The sequence below is a fragment of the Dendrobates tinctorius genome, unplaced genomic scaffold, assembly GCF_039654945.1.
Source record: "Dendrobates tinctorius isolate UK_male_01 unplaced genomic scaffold, ASM3965494v1 ptg000131l, whole genome shotgun sequence".
Taxonomy (NCBI): domain Eukaryota; kingdom Metazoa; phylum Chordata; class Amphibia; order Anura; family Dendrobatidae; genus Dendrobates; species Dendrobates tinctorius.
The window spans coordinates 2,088,166-2,104,957 of NW_027361799.1; the positions used below are offsets into that span (position 1 = coordinate 2,088,166).

The 16,792-nt window shown below is 44.6% G+C and overlaps 1 long non-coding RNA gene across 1 annotated transcript in view; it reads right to left on the reverse strand.

The window, feature by feature from the left end:
- The window catches only part of LOC141047986 (uncharacterized), a 308,665-nt gene that overhangs the window by 185,177 nt on the left and 106,696 nt on the right, over positions 1-16,792 (reverse strand). The window lies entirely within an intron of this gene.

Sequence of the window (16,792 nt, forward strand, 5' to 3'; positions counted from 1 at the left end):
TTTATGATAAAAACAGAACATGAATCTTGAGACAGAAGTCTACGGTTCTGATTGATCCATGCATAAAGCATCACACAATCTTGCATCAGAAGTGGAAATTTTCTAAGACTCCTTGGAATTACAACCATTATGGACATCCATGACATGTCACTGAATACTGCAATACTAAGTCTTTCCACTGGGAGCACTGCAGAACAATGGAACACTCAGGCCATGTGCACATGATGCATTTTTCCAGCAGATCCGCAGCAGATTTTACCGGACAGAAACGCTGCAGATCCGCAAAGTGATTTACAGTACAATGTAAGGCTAAGTGCACACGGTGATTTTCTTCCAACGGATTTTTTCCGCACAGATTAAGAAATCCGCAGGTCAAATGACCTGCATTTTTCCTGCGGATTTCTTCCATTTTTATTGCGGTTTTCCACTGCAGATTTGGAGAATGGAGTAGGTGGAAAACCACACAAGTAGTGACATGCTGTTTTCTTTGGACCGCACAAAAAACGCGCGGAAAAAACGCAGCGTGTGCACAGCGGTTTTTTTTTTTTAATTGATTTACATTGTACTGTAATCACTTCGCGGATCTGCAGCGTTTCTGCCTGGTAAAATCTGCTGCTGATCCGCAGGTAAAATGCATCGTGTGCACATAGCCTAAATCAATGAAAAATAAATTTTATTTCTATAGCGCCGACATATTCCGCAGCACTTTACATTTCAGAGGGGACTTGTATAGTAGACATTACAGCATAATAATCACAGATCATAACCGATACCAAGAGGAATGAGGGCCCTGCTCGCAAGCTTACAGTCTATGAGGGAAAAAAAGGGAGACACGAAAGGTGGGTGGTAACAATTGAAAAAAAAAACCGCTGTGCACACGCTGTGGTTTTTTCCATGCGTTCTTTGTGTGGTCCAAAAAAATGCAGCATGTCACTTCTTCCATAACTCCATTTCCTCCTTTCGAACTAATGACAGGAAGAAAAATGCATTTTTTCCACATGAACCAGTTTTGTCCACACCTCAAACAGATGCTGTTGCAAGGCCCAAATGGTTGCAGTAGTTGCAGGAAAGCTTGAAAGCCATACTTCCACATGCTGCATCAAGAACGCAGAGAATGGAGACACCATATGAATCTCCATTCAAGAAAGGGGCTCTAGTGAGGATTAAACTGTCAGGAAGAATGGACCTTGGGAAAGGAACTGGGAAGGTCCCTTTGAGGTTATTGAAACCATGGGACAAGTTATGATTCTTATTCAACAGCATCTAATGTGGTTAAAATTACCCACAGACAATAAAGTGTGGGTACATGTTGATCAATGCAAGTTGTATATTGCAGAATGATACTGCATTTATTTTAGGAAGAAATGGATTCCAATAAGAGCTGGAATATGACACATCCTGTCTTTGATGGATTTGATTCAACACCAATCCTACAGGAGACATTTCTCAGGAAAAGCTATTTGATGGGAATCACATTTCTGTTACTCTATACTATTTCAACTGATCTATGCAGAAAATCTTTTGCATCATGGAATAAATACTAGTGAAGTGAATGAACCTGGCCAAAAACTCTACATTCACAAAGTCCAAGGGGATCTAGTCTACAATACCTAATAGATGAAGACATACCAGACAATTCAGCAGATATTACTGGAAACATTTGCATGGGTTATGGTGTAAAATGCTGTATTGAGCTACACTTCATTCACGACACTGACATATTACATGCTACCACAGGACCCAAGACTAAGTTCACACAGTTACAAGAGATTACATACACACTAATAAGACAGGCACATGGGAATGCAGTCCTACAGATGTGTTTTACTGGAATACAGAAATAAGAGATTAAGGCTAGTTTCACACTTGATTTTTTTTGCAGCGCGTTTTTCCAGCAAAAAAACGCATTGAAAAAACGCATAAATAAGCATACAACTGCTGCGATTTTTTCAAGCATTTTTATGAGCATGCATGAAAAAAACGCAGCGTTTTTAAGCGTTTGTATGCGTTTTTAGTGCGTTTTTACCGCGTTTGCGTTTTTTTCCAACATTTTTAGGTGGCCCCTCACACTACCCAAACCATGACTTTACTAACCCTAACCCTGACCCTAACCCTAACCCTAACCCTGACCCTAACCCTTAACCAAATCATACTTAACCATAACCCAAACCCTAAACCCTAACTAACCCTAACCCTGACCCTAACCCTTAACAAAACCATACTTAACCCTAACCCTGACCCTAACCCTAACCCTTAACCAAACCATACTTAACCCTAATCCTGACCCTAACCCTGACCCTAACCCTAACCCTTAACAAAACCATACTTAACCCTAATCCTGACCCTAACCCTAACCCTTAACAAAACCATACTTAACCCTAACCCTAACCCTAACCCTAACCCTAACCATACTTAACCCTAACCCTGACCCTAACCCTAACCCTAACCCTTAACAAAACCATACTTAACCCTAATCCTGACCCTAACCCTGACCCTAACCCTTAACAAAACCATACTTAACCCTAACCCTGACCCTAACCCTAACCCTTAACAAAACCATACTTAACCCTAACCCTAACCCTGACCCTAACCCTAACCATACTTAACCCTAACCCTGACCCTAACCCTAACCCTAACCCTGACCCTAACCCTTAACAAAACCATACTTAACCCTAATCCTGACCCTAACCCTAACCCTAACCCTGACCCTAACCCTTAACAAAACCATACTTAACCCTAACCCTGACCCTAACCCTAACCCTTAACCAAACCATACTTAACCCTAATCCTGACCCTAACCCTGACCCTAACCCTAACCCTAACCCTTAACAAAACCATACTTAACCCTAATCCTGACCCTAACCCTAACCCTTAACAAAACCATACTTAACCCTAACCCTAACCCTAACCCTAACCATACTTAACCCTAACCCTGACCCTAACCCTAACCCTAACCCTGACCCTAACCCTTAACAAAACCATACTTAACCCTAATCCTGACCCTAACCCTTAACCAAACCATACTTAACCCTAACCCTGACCCAAAACCCAACCCTAACCCTGACCCTAAACCCCCTTAACTAACCCTAACTCTAACCCAAACCCCTAAATTCCATGGTTAAAAAAAAAAAACGCATATGCAAAAAAACGCTTACATGAGCATGCCAGTGCGCACATATGCGCATCCATAGGCTATAATGGCCATTTTTAGCGCAAAACGTGCGCATATGTGCACATGCGCTTTTTTGCAGGGCCAAAAAATGCAACATGATGCGTCTGGAAAATCCAATCGCACACCCCAAAAAAACGCAGCGCATGAAAATCGCATACATGCGCTTACAAGCGCGCAGGTATGCGCACCCATGTTAAATATAGGGGAAAAAACGCATGCGCAGGTTAGCGTTTTTTTCCAGCGCTAAAAAACGCAAATGTGAAACCAGCCTAAGAGGATTCTGTGTGGTCAGGTGATATTACAAATGATGTGATCACAAAAGGGAAAGTTGCAACACCCAAAACAGATGTGGTTAAGGACACAATTTTGGGAAAATTTTGGATTCTTAATTACAGAAGGAGATGAAGATTGGGTGAAAACATGGAACTTCCAGATAACCAGTAGCTGTAGTGTGGCGCCCCTGAGGCTCAGTCGCCAGAGGTACTGCACCTTCTTTTAAGGTGTAGTGCTCCACCATCCAGGTAAGGTGGAAACTCCTTTCCACAGTCCAACTCTCACACCCCACACAACAGGGTAGTTCTGCACAAACACATTGCGGCTCAGTGCTTAGAGAGTAGCAGGGCACCTCTGGTGGTTCCCTGCAAGGAACACTGGATGTGCTGGGAGGTGGGTGGAGTTAAGATACATAAAAGAGGGAAAGTGTAGGATTAAAGGTTCAGTCTGACAGAGGGACAGTGAGGAAGGAAGCAACTCAGGAGGAGTGGGGATCCCTGAAAAAGGGATGGAGGAAGGAGTGCTGCATCTGCCTCAGTGATCTGAGCCAGCTGGCACGGGAAAGAAACAGAAGGAGAAAGACGTAGAACTGCAACCTAAGCTTCCATTAGAAAGAACAGTGCGGAACGAAGGAGTAGGAGAACAGAGAGGAGACGTGGATTGGAAGAGGAACCCTGCCTATTAGTTTCTCAGCGGAAGGCCGGGTCCCGCTCCCCGAGGTTGTATGGACACTTATGGTTCTGCAGCAGACACCGGTGGAGTAGTTGGCTGTAAATTCACTACTCCCATCTAAGACTTGGGGCACAACAGCAACTGAATAGAGAGCCAGGACTCTGGAGAAAGGAGTCCCCGATAGAGGCTACAGCTGTCTGCCATGCGAGTAGAGTTGTTAAGAACATCTGACAGGAGGAACTTCAGAGTACCACAGTACTGGAGATCTTCACACTTAAAGGCGCTATAGAGGAGTCGTTCAGGATAGGTACATGTTGGTGGAGTGTTGGAGAGGAGCTTTCTATCTGGCCTGGAGGTTGGCAGAGTCTCTGACCCCGAGGACATGGCCCGGAGGCAGGCATCCTTGTGTACCACAGACCGAGTAAAGCCTTGGAACTACAAGCCTCGGTGTCCTCCATTCATTCTTGCGCCAACCTGCTCAGCACCACTACATCTGGGTACCATCCTTTACACTGCCTGCACCTTCCCATTACAACTACACTGCCCTGGGACATCAGCCCTGCCTGTGGAGGGCTATACCATCACTGCTGCATCCCAACATCTGTCCCAGAGGATGTGCCTGCAGCGTTGGCTTAACACCTCCATTGCTGAGCACCGCAGGTGGCGTCACAAACTGTTCCATTTCACTAACTTCATATACCGCCATTGACTTGGGCTCCCAGGGCCACGGTCTGGGTAACCGCTGCTGTGACACGTTCCCCTGACACTGTTGCGGTACCGAGTACCCCGCAGCCCTGGGAGGGTGACTCAGTAGTTTTTACAGTAACAAATACTAAGGCTCCAGAAGTAAGGATTACACCACATTTTTGTACTTATTCAGTTGTAGTGATACCAAATAGGGTAATTTTATTTCTTATTGGGTAAAATTTGGAGATTCAAATAAAATTTTAATAAATCTTGTATAATCCCTGCAGTTAGAAGGTATATGATGATCTCTGATGCCGCAGACATGCCAGCTCTAGACAATAGTGATGCCAGATGCTGTGCTTTACCCTTCAGAGATGTGGACAACACAAAACCCTATTGACCTGTGCAGTTTTGACTTCTGTAAAGAGCTTGGTGAGGGAGGATTTGGACAAGTGTGGATTTATCCTCAGTGTTCCCCAATGTATCCTGCACCAGATACACTGGAGGGACATACATATTCATTGTAGTGATCCATTACACAGATTCATATAATATATGGCAGTTTGTTCTGATCTGTTGTGATTTTTACCTCAGGTCATCTTGGCATCACACCCAGTCAGTGAGGAACTCGTGGCTGTAAAAATAATAAAGAATAAATGTAAGGAGGAAAAGGTGTACAGTGAGTTAGAAATCCTGAAAATGGCCACCGGGTGTAATTATTTGATCTGTCCTTGGTCTGAGTTGACATTAGAAATATACCAGAAGCTTTTCAGTGATGTGTGCGTGGCATCTACTACTATGGAGCCGAGTTCCTGAGCATTATTAGGACTTCATTAGCAATGGTATAGTATCTCTCTTTGCAGTATGGGCTTTTTATGGTGTTTGCTACAGCCATTGTGTCTGGAGATTACTCTATTGTAGAGCTCATATTTGGGCATTAACTATAACAAAGCACTGCATATTATATATCTTTTTTATGTAACCATATGTTAATTGTATGTTTATATGCCATGCTGCATGCATATATAGTCCTGATAAAGGCCTTTGCGGTGTGTCCTCTTCATGGCAATCTTGCTGCTATTTCACGCTGGTTTTAGTGATTTTTTTTCATTAAAGTATATACCTTGTTTATTATATTATATTGTGGGATCTCTTCTTTTTCCTACTGTGTGATATGTGGGATTTGTTGTGTATCATTGGTTGAAGTGCCCTATTTATCTTAATTGGACTATTGTTGTTATATTAGTGTTTGCTGTTTTTTAACAGATTGTCCAGCAATGGATTTTTTGGCCAAGGAACAGACTTGACGTTCTAAAGCTGTGAATTTATTTAAGCAAGATGCTGTGTACGTTTCCCAGGATGCCTCTACGTCTAATAAGGAACTCATGCTCAAATATAAAAATGCCCTTCATAAAAAGACTAAGATCTGGTGGAATCGAGCAGCTTTGGAAAATTATTTGGGTAAAAAAGTTATCCCCAGGGGATTGAGGGTTCAGCTTTACCCTACTTTTGATTTGAATAATGATGATTTAATTACCAGATGGGTGAGTACGGCATCTAATTGTTCGCTGGACTTTATTAAAATCATCATAGAACACAATACTTTATCCCTTAAAGTGCTGGATGATGATTTGGAGGGTATTTATAAAACATTAACAAGTAGTATGACCAAGGATTCCCTTGAAGTATGGCTCAAGGATTTGGGCATAGAAGTGGATAAATGGGAGGATGAAGTCAGTAAAGGGAAACTCAAAAAATTTCTAAGGGATACTAAAGATTATGACATGAATAAAGTATACCGTTGGCAGCAGAAGAAGTCTGATGGTGGTTCTGCACAGAGATCTCAGGAAGTTTCTGATGCATCTAGTGCATCAGGCAGTGAAAGCAGTTGGTCCTATAATGGAGCAATAACACAGAGGGATTTCCAATTAAGAAGTGGAGCAAAACGAAAATATCCAGAGATATTTAATAGGATACAAAGATCTAGGAAATCCAGGGATAATTTGATGGTGATTAATTTATCTTCACACCCCTTAACATCAATACAAATTGAGCTCTTAGAAAAAGGTCTTACCTTTTCTCCTACCTCTCATTTATATGCCTTTACTGCCATAAAGGATCTCCACTAGAGTTGAGCGACTTTTGGTTTTTTAGGGTCGCGTTTCGTTTCGTGAAACCCGACTTATCCAAAAGTCGGGTCGAGCAAGATCGTCCGATTATAGGGAAAAGTCGGGGTCGTCCCGACACACGAAACCCAATGTAAGTCAATGGGGAATAAAAGTCGGCAGTGAGAGGAGGACAGGAAACACATACAGTGCCCATTTGAATGCCAAAAGCATCAATTCTTCTTACTTAAGCTTGTCAACCTTAATTAACTTCATAATACAAGTTACGCACTGAAAAATGGGGGTTATTTGGCTAAAGTTGTGGGGGGGGGAGGGCTGGCTGCAGGTTTTCATGTGCCCTGGGCGAAAGAGCGCCCCTTTAACACATACCACAACTCATCATGCTCCAATACGGCAGAGAAATAGCGGTATAGTACAATGAAAAATACTTCACTTTTTACATCTCATGATGAGGCCCATCTATTTCTCCATACAGAATCATTGGTCCCATATAATGTTTGAAACAGTATATGATGAGCTCCACATAATGCTACAGTATATGTTGGTCCCCATGGATGAAGCTCCACTGTCTTATGGGCCCAAATAATGCTCCAAACATAATGGGCCCCATTTCTAATGCTCTAGTGTATAATGGGCCCTGTAAATGCTGCTCCAGTGTCTGATGTCCACCTTTGGAATGTTCCAGTGTATGGTGGGCCCCATCTATCATTCTCCAGAGTATAGTGCTCCCCAAAAATTGCTGTCCCAACATTGAAAACAATCAAATAAGTCTCCTCGCTAGGGAATCCCTGTACTTGTCTGGACAGGTGCTGTAGCTTGCTTAACAGCTCGCCAGCCGTTCTCACGCCCAGTATGGATTGCACGTGATTGCACAAAGGTTAGAAAGGGTACCGTATCCCCGGATAACATGTATGGATAGCGTACACATTCAAAATATATGTCTCAGGAGGCAGGCTCAGACGGTGTTAGGCCCAGTATGGATTGCACAAAGGTTAGAAAGGGTACCGTATCCCCAGATAACATGTATGGATAGCGTACACATTCAAAATATATGTCTCAGGAGGCAGGCTCAGACGGTGTTAGGCCCAGTATGGATTTGACGGCCCAGATTACACAGCGGAGGAGCAGGGAGAGGTAAAGATTGCAAATGCTGGGGCCCTGCCCAAGCAAGGGGGGCCCACTCGTGGGCGTCGGTACTGGCACTGGGCCCCTCATAGTACAGCGGTGTGTCTGACGGCGGGTGTGCACCACCACCGTCAGAGACACTTGATTGCACTATGAGTGACCCTGTGCCAGTGCCCGCGCCCAAGAGTCGGCCTACCCACCTGTCCAGGGCAACGGCACTTGCACGGTGTCGTGCGCTAGGTGTTGACCCCGGCCATGGGGGGGAGGCAGCACAGTTAGGGAGTTTTAGAAAGTGGCATATGTTGATGTTGGACATTCAGCTGATGCAAAAGGCGAAATAAGTGAAGTACCAGGAAGAGGTGGACCAAAGCAAGCCATTTTTCTGTCACCCTATGTGTCATCAGGGGATGTTGGGACAAAATCCTTGGAAACCCATGCGTGGTTCATTTTAATGAAGGTTAGATCATCCACATTTTGGGTTGACAGACAGGTCCTTTTTTCTTTCAGGATTGATCCAGCTGCACTGAAGACTCTTTCCGATAGCACACTTGCAGCTGGGCAAGCGAGCTCCTGTAAGGCATATTGGGCCAATTCAGGCCAGGTGTCCAGTTTAGCGGCCCAATAGTCAAAGGGGAATGACCTGTGTGGGAGAACATCGATATGGGAGGAAAAGTAGTTTGTAACCATAGTTGACAACTGCTGTCTCCTGTCACTTTCCATCGATGCAGTATTACCAGTTGTGTGAGCGGTATTTGAAAAATCAGTCCACAACATTGTCATGAAACCCCTGTCTCCAACGCCACTTCTGCTGTGTGCACCACGAACACCTCTGCCAAGCTGCCCCCGGCCCGTACGGCTCGTGTGAGAACCATCACCGCTGCTGTGTGCTGGGAATGCCTCAAGCAACCGATTTACCAGAGTTGCTTGTTTATTAGCCAATATTAGGTCAAGGTTCTCCTGTGGCATGATGTTTTGTAATTTGCCTTTATAGCATGGATCCAGGATGCTGGCCAACCAGTAGTCGTCATCATTCATCATTTTGGCAATGCGGGGGTCCCTTTTTAGGATCCGCAAGGCATAATCTGACATGTGGGCCAATGTTCCCGGTGTCAATAATGCACTGCGAGTGCTGGGTGGAGGAGCACTTTCTGGCAAAACCACATCCCTCCAGTCACGCACAAACCCTGTACCAGACCTTGCCACGCCAACATTTTCACTTTCCCCACGAGATGCATCCTCCTCCCCAAAGTAATCATCCCCATCATCCTCCTCCTCTTCTTCCTCCACCTCGTCCAGGAGAGGTCCCTGAGCAGACAATGGCTGAATGTCATCAAGGATTCCCTCCTCCTCATCAACATTGGCTGCAGACGCCTGCTCCTTAAGGTGCGTCAAAGTTTGCATGAGCAGACGCATAAGTGGGATGCTCATGCTTAGGATGGCGTCGTCTGCGCTTACCAGCCGTGTGCATTCCTCGAAACACTGAAGGACTTTACAAAGGTCTTTCAGCTTCGACCACTGCACGCCTGTCAACTCCATGTCTGCTCTCAAAGTGCCTGGCCGTGTATCCTCCCACAAATGCATTATGGCCTGCCTCTGCTCGCACAGCGGCTCCACCATGTGCAGGGTGGAGTTCCACCTTGTTGCAATGTCGATAATGAGGCGGTGGTTGGGAAGGTGGAGCAATCGCTGCAGCTTCTGCTTACGAACAGAATGTACAGGCGACCGGCGGATGTGCGTGCACAGTCTTTGCACCTTCTGGAGCAGGGCTGTTAACTCCGGATAATTTTTGAGGAAGCACTGCACCACCAGGTTCAAGGTGTGAGCCAAGCAAGGTATGTGGCTGAGTTTTGAAAGGGCTATGGCTGCCACAAAAGTACGTCCGTTATCACTAACTACCTTGCCTGCCTCAAGATGTACACTGCCCAGCCATGACTCAGTTTGTCGCTTCAAGTACTCGGCCAGCACCTCGGCGGTGTGTCTGTTGCCCAAACACATCATCTGCAACACAGCCTGCTGACGCTTTCCACTAGCTGCTCGATAGGGGGTCACATCGTGTGCAACAGTGGCAGCTGCAGATGGAGTGCTCGTACGACTGCGCTCTGTGGACGAGCTTTCGCTTCTGGAGGAGGAGGAGGAGGAGGAGGATCGAACGCCTACAGCCAACTGTTTCCTATACCGTGGGCTAGGCAGCACTGTCCCACCACCGCTGTCCCCTGTGGACCCTGCATCCACCACATTAACCCAGTGCGCAGTGATGGACACGTAACGGCCCTGGCCATGCCGACTGGACCATGCATCAGTTGTGAGGTGCACCTTTCCGCTCACTGACTGCTTGAGTGCATGGACAATGCGGTCTTTCACATGATGGTGGAGGGCTGGGATGGCTTTGCGAGAGAAGAAGTGGCGACTGGGTAGGTCATAGCGTGGTACTGCATAGGCCATGAGTTCGCGGAAAGCTGCGCTTTCCACCAACCGAAAGGGCATCATCTCAAACGAGATTAGTTTGGCAATGTGGGCGTTCAAACCCAGTGTACGCGGATGAGAGACTGAGTACTTTCTTGACCTACTCATAGTGTCTGGGATGGTGAGCTGGACTTGAGAGCTGCATATGGTGGAAGTAGCGGTGGACAGGGCGGACTGAGAGAGGGTTGATGATGGTGATGGAGTTGGTGTTCTTTCTGATGGCCTAGAATCAGTCTTTCGTTGATATAACAGTGGGATTCCCTGACTGCTGTGGTCTTGCAACGACACCTCAACATTTGCTGCTGTGCTAACCGGTGGGCTTACAGTGGGGGAAACAATGTAGCGTTGCTGACTACCTTCGTTGTGATCAGTTGCACATGTGGCACTTGAGGTTTGGTGTTGTGTCCACGCTTGCAAGTGCATGCTGGTTAAATGTCTAAGCATGCAACTGGTATTCAAATTTTTCCGATTTTTCCCTCGGCTAAAGGTCTTTGCGCACTTCTTACAGATAACCTTGGCCTGATCATGAGGATTTTGTTCAAAAAAGTGCCACACTGCACTCTTCCTACTTTGGCAGACATTTTGCGGCCTAGCACGCTGTGATCTTTTGACCCTCTGGACAAGCTGTCCAGCAACTCTTTTGATGTTTGGAACCTGTCTTTGGAGTGCTCTGGGCCTGCCAGATAACAGCTGTTGCGATGTTGATGTCTGCTGTGGATGCTCCTCATCTGAGCTATTGGAAGCAGCACCCTCTTCCCCCAATGGATGCCAATCTGGGTCAACAACTGGGTCATCCATCACCTCCTCTTCTATGTCATGTGCACCTTTCTCTGTGTCACCGTGTATGGTGGTATAGTGTGCAGGAAGGGGCACCTGAGTCTCATCAGGGTCAAAATCTGGCTCTGTACACTGCGAGGACAATGTAGTGCTCTGAGTGAATGTACCAGCAGAATCATCCATCAGCGGCTGTGCATCAGTGCACTCCATGTCAGATTCATCTTGGCCTGGGTAATTCACCATTTCACTTGATAATCCAGGCATGGTATGTGTAAACAGCTCCATGGAGTAATCAGTAGTATGGCCTGCATCATCCTTCAATCTTGGTTGGGGTGAAGGACACAAGGAAAGATGTGGTTCATGAACATGAGCCTCCAATGACGACTCAGTGCTTTTACGTTTTACAACTGAAGAAGAGGAGGCGATAGAGCTGGAGGCTGAGTCAGCAATGTAAGACAAAACTTTTTCCTGATGCTCTGGCTTTAAAAGTGGTTTGCCAACTCCTAGAAAACTAAGCGTTCGAGGCCTTATGTAGCCAGACGATGACGCAGGGTCAGCACCTCCTGCATTCGGTCCTATTTTGCTCTTGCCACTACCATCAGATCCACCACCAACACCATCATTACCAGCTGCCAACCCCCGCCCAATTCCACGGCCTCTTCCACCAGCCTTCCTCATTTTTGGTAGAAATGTAGACAAAATCCAACAAACTATATAGTAATGTAAAAAAAAGGTACAAGGTGTCTATAGGACAGGGGAGATTTAGAATCTCTGCGCACACTTTTGGACACTGGACACTTGTGGATTGTGTGAGGCCCACTGATATCTGAGCGCTATGTGACAGGCTCGATGGCACAGCTGTGACAAAAGTGACTAGAGGATAAGGGAGATTGGATTGCTTTTAAAAAAGCAGTTTGCGGAGCAGTGGGTAAACAGCAATGCCAGCGTGTCAGGAAGCCTTAGAAGGCAGCCCAACAACCAACACCACAATATAGCCTCCCCTTGCACTGCACACACAGTGACTTGTGTGTTGTGCAGGCCAAATCGCTAGAAGCAGAAGCAGTTTTTTTTGTCTTCTTCCCTGCCTAACGCTCTCCCTACAGAATCAGCAGCAACCTCTCCCTATACTAAGATCGGCAGAAGTAAGATGGCGGTCGGCGTGCACGCCCTTTTATACCCCCTGTGACGCCCACCAAAGCAAGCCAATCACTTGCATGCCCTTCTGAAAGATGGTGGTGACCCGTGCCTAGGTCATCATGTTGCCCACAGTGTCCGTGGATCCTGTTTGTTTTGCGCTCTTTCAGCCAAACTTTTGAAACGCGACTTTGGCGCGTCAGTCGCCGACCTCGTGGCCGACCTCATCCTAGGGTCGGGTTTCGTTTCATGAAACCCGACTGCCAAAAGTCGGCGACTTTTGAATTTTTTCGACCCGTTTCGCTCAACTCTAATCTCCACCTTTTTGCTCGCAAGATTTTAAAGAAATATCATTTCAAACCCAAAGATGGGAGCCAATTGCTCTTGAATACGGTTGAGGAAAATGAAGCCATACAGGTTTTGGAATCTCTTTTGGAGGAAAATACATTGAAGGAGGTGAGTACTGTCCCCTCTGGTCTTTTTGTTAAGTCTCGGACTTTCCCCTCACTAAGTGTATCCCCTACGGATGAAGTATTTACCCGGATGGTCACACGGGATATAGAAAATTTGGCACATAATCAATTTAAGGATAATTTATCTGCTGAGGAACGTTTGGCTTTGAAGGACTTACAGATGTTGAATGATGTGGTTATCAAGCCTGCTGATAAAGGGGGTAACTTAGTTGTATGGCCAACTGAGATGTACGAACGTCAAGCTATGAAATTGCTTGACGATAAATCTTATCAGAGGTTAACGTATAACCCCTTATGTTCCTTCCAACAGACCTTAATTTCTATTTTTGAAAAGGCGTTCTGTGATGGGTTAGTCTCTAAAGCATTTCTGGAGAAGATTTGGGATTTCCAACCTAGACTGGCAACATTCTATCTCATCCCGAAGGTACACAAGAATCCTTTGGATCCCCCAGGACGACCAATTGTGGCCGGAAATGGGAGTATCTGTGAGGTTGTCTCTGATGTGGTAGATTTTTTGAAACCTATTGTCTCTACCCTTCCATCTTTCATTAGGGATATGAATCAGGCTTTACAACGTATAGACCAGGTACAACTGGAGGAAAATATGGTTCTTGTAACTGCAGATGTGGAAGCTCTTTATACCTCAATAAGGCACAAAGATGGTTTGGCGGCCACATACTGGTTTCTACGCTCGAGCAATATTGATGGACATCTGGTGGATCTCATCTTAATCCTATTGGAATTTGTTCTGACCCATTAAAAGTAAACACATTATGTAAAAATCTACTGCCAATTACAAGGTACAGCTATGGGGGCTTCATGTGCCCCCTCCTATGCTAACCTTTTTTTGGGAGCGTGGGAACGGGACATTCATGGGAGATAATTTTGAAGAAATGGGAAAAGTACAAAATTGGATGAGATATCGATGATATTCTCTGTGTGGGAGGGTATGGATGTGGACTTGGTAAAGTTGTTTCACAAATTAAATAATGATATTAATGTGAAACTTACATTTAAAACAGGCAGGTCTTTGGAATTTTTGGATATTTGGATTGAGGCATCATCGGATGGAATACTCCACACGGATATATTCAGAAAACCTACTGCCACCAACTCCTATTTGATGGCTGATACTTCCCATCCAGCAAGTACCATCCGTGGTATCCCCATTGGCCAATTTCTAAGGGCAAAGAGAATCTGTTCGGATCCCTTTCTATTTGAAAAAAAGTCAGGAGCTCACCATGAGATTTAAGGACAGAGGATATAGCCGCAGAATGATCCAGAGTGGGTATAAAAGAGCTTCAACCACTCCTAGGAACGAACTACTGTTTGGTGGGAAAAGGAAATTGATAGAAGATAATACACAGGTACGTTTCATATCAAGATTCAATGGCCAGTGGCATTATGTGCAGGAGATTATCCTACGACATTGGAACATCTTATTAATTGATCCTATCTTAAAACAGATCTTACCGGAGACACCTCAATGTGTGGCTCGGCGTTCAGCCAATTTTAAGGACCTTTTGGTCCATAGTCATTATGATGCCGGTAAAATTATAAAAAATGGGAAAGTAGCTAATCCAGGGTTTTTTCCATGTGGCCTGTGTAAGGCGTGTTTAAATCTCACCAAGAGTAAAACCTTCAAAAATGCTGATGGATCCAGGGTTTTCCATATTTGGAAACATTTTACATGCAGATCCAAGGAGGTAATATGCCATGCGGAATGCCCTTGCGGGAAAGTATATGTGGGGCTCACCACAAGAGAATTTATACTGCGAGTAAGAGAACATGTTCTCGATATTGAAAAAGCGGCCACGGTAGAAGATATCACTTCTTTAAAAAGCATACCAAGACATTTTAAGGTATATCATGATTGTAATCCTCGGGGGTTATGTTTGAAGGCGATTGATCAATGGGATTTGGGCTTCAGAGGAGGAAACTTAAGTAAGGCTCTAGCCCAATTGGAATGCCGGTGGATTTACCGCTTAGGTACCCTTAGTCCTATGGGCTTGAATGAGAGTATGAGTTTCTTCTTTTTGTAGAGGTATTTCCTTTTTATGGCGGGTGTTTTTAGTGTTTTTCTTGATCTGATTTTAATTATTTCTTTTTAAGTTTTATTTAGGCCTTCTAGAGAGTTTTCCTGTGATTATTACGTTGGGGTCGTCTTTGGATGCAAGCATGGAGTTGCATGAAGAAGCCTTAATCGTTATCGTATATATTGCCTTATCCTGTATTTGTCTCGTACCATTGTCGGTGCATATGTCCAATGTTGCATGTTTGTTATTGTTATGTATCCTTCACATTAGCTGTAATTTAAGAGTATAGTCTTGTTACTTGAGTGTAGCACTGTCACTTTGGAGCTCCTTATTTGGAGAATAACCCATTCCCCCCTTTATGGCCCTGTTGGGTCCTTTTATAGTCCTTAGATTTTTAAGGATAAGCACTATCACTCCATTTGTCTTCTACATACACTTATGATTGTGAATTGATGGTGACTTACCATATCTATTATTCATGTCACCTGATGTTTTTATATTAATATGAAGAATCTTCACATTACCTTTTTGTCACTTTTTTTGTTATAGGTTCTTTCCCTCTTTTTGAGTGTAATTAAATATATAGATAGGAACGTATTCATCTGGGGTTTTTTCTGTGTTCCATCTGCTTACTAGAGATTTACCATACTGATTTGGAGGCTCCCCTATTCCTTTTTTATTTATCTATATCCTCATGTTTATGTGTTTCACGATGGGTATATGAGCGGTTTCATTTATGGCTTCATTCTCTGTGCCGAGGTAAATCGGTGGTGCGCATGCGCATCCTCTTTCACTCCGATGTTTCCAATGCCACTCACACACTGACGCGCAGCCCTTATGGCTGCCGCGTCATAGAGCGCCGGCAGGAAGCAGACGCGGGGTGAGGGGCGGGTGCGCATGACGCCGACTATACCGATAGACGCCGCCCCTTACCAATGCCGTCTGATTGGCCATTTGCGATTTAAAAACATGGATACCCTGCCAATAGACCCGCCCCTGGAAGAAGCAGGCGGCGAAACGCTCTGCCACAGGTAGATATATTTTTTTACTCTGCTCCTTTACCCGGTTTATTATATACCGGTTCCATTAGATGGCTACTATGGAGCCGAGTTCCTGGGCATTATTAGGACTTCATTAGCGATGGTATGGTATCTCTCTTTGCAGTATGGGCTTCTTATGGTGTTTGCTACAGCCATTGTGTCTGGGGATTACTCTATTGTAGAGCTCATATTTGGGCATTTACTATAACAAAGCACTGCATAATATATATACATCTATCTCTCTTTTATGTAACCATAAGTTAATTGCATGTTTATATGCCATGCTGCATGCATGCATATATAGTCCTGATAAAGGCCTTTGCGGTGTGTCCTCTTCATGGCAATCTTGCTGCTATTTCACGCTGGTTTTAGTGATTTTTTTCAATAAAGTATATACCTTGTTTATTATATTATATTGTGGGATCTCTTCTTTTTCCTACTATGTGATATGTGGGATTTGTTGTGTATCATTGGTTGAAGTGCCCTATTTATCTTAATTGGACTATTGTTAAACTTTTTTGTAACTAGCTGTACAGATTACTTTAGTGAGAATATCAGGTCTTATGGTCAGCGTTTTTGCACAGTATGTTTTCTGTTGTATATTATCTTGATTGCCAAACTTGGGATGTACATTTTACCATTATCACCTCTGGGCTTGTTCTTTATAGTTTATGGAACAGCTTGAGTTTATGATCATGTGTTGCTTTCTGGGTTCTGTATTAAGTCTTGAGACAGAAGCCTGAAAGCCAATCATTGAGTCATACAGAAATCACACTGCTTCCTTGGATCCAATGTGAAAATTCTAAGACTTCAT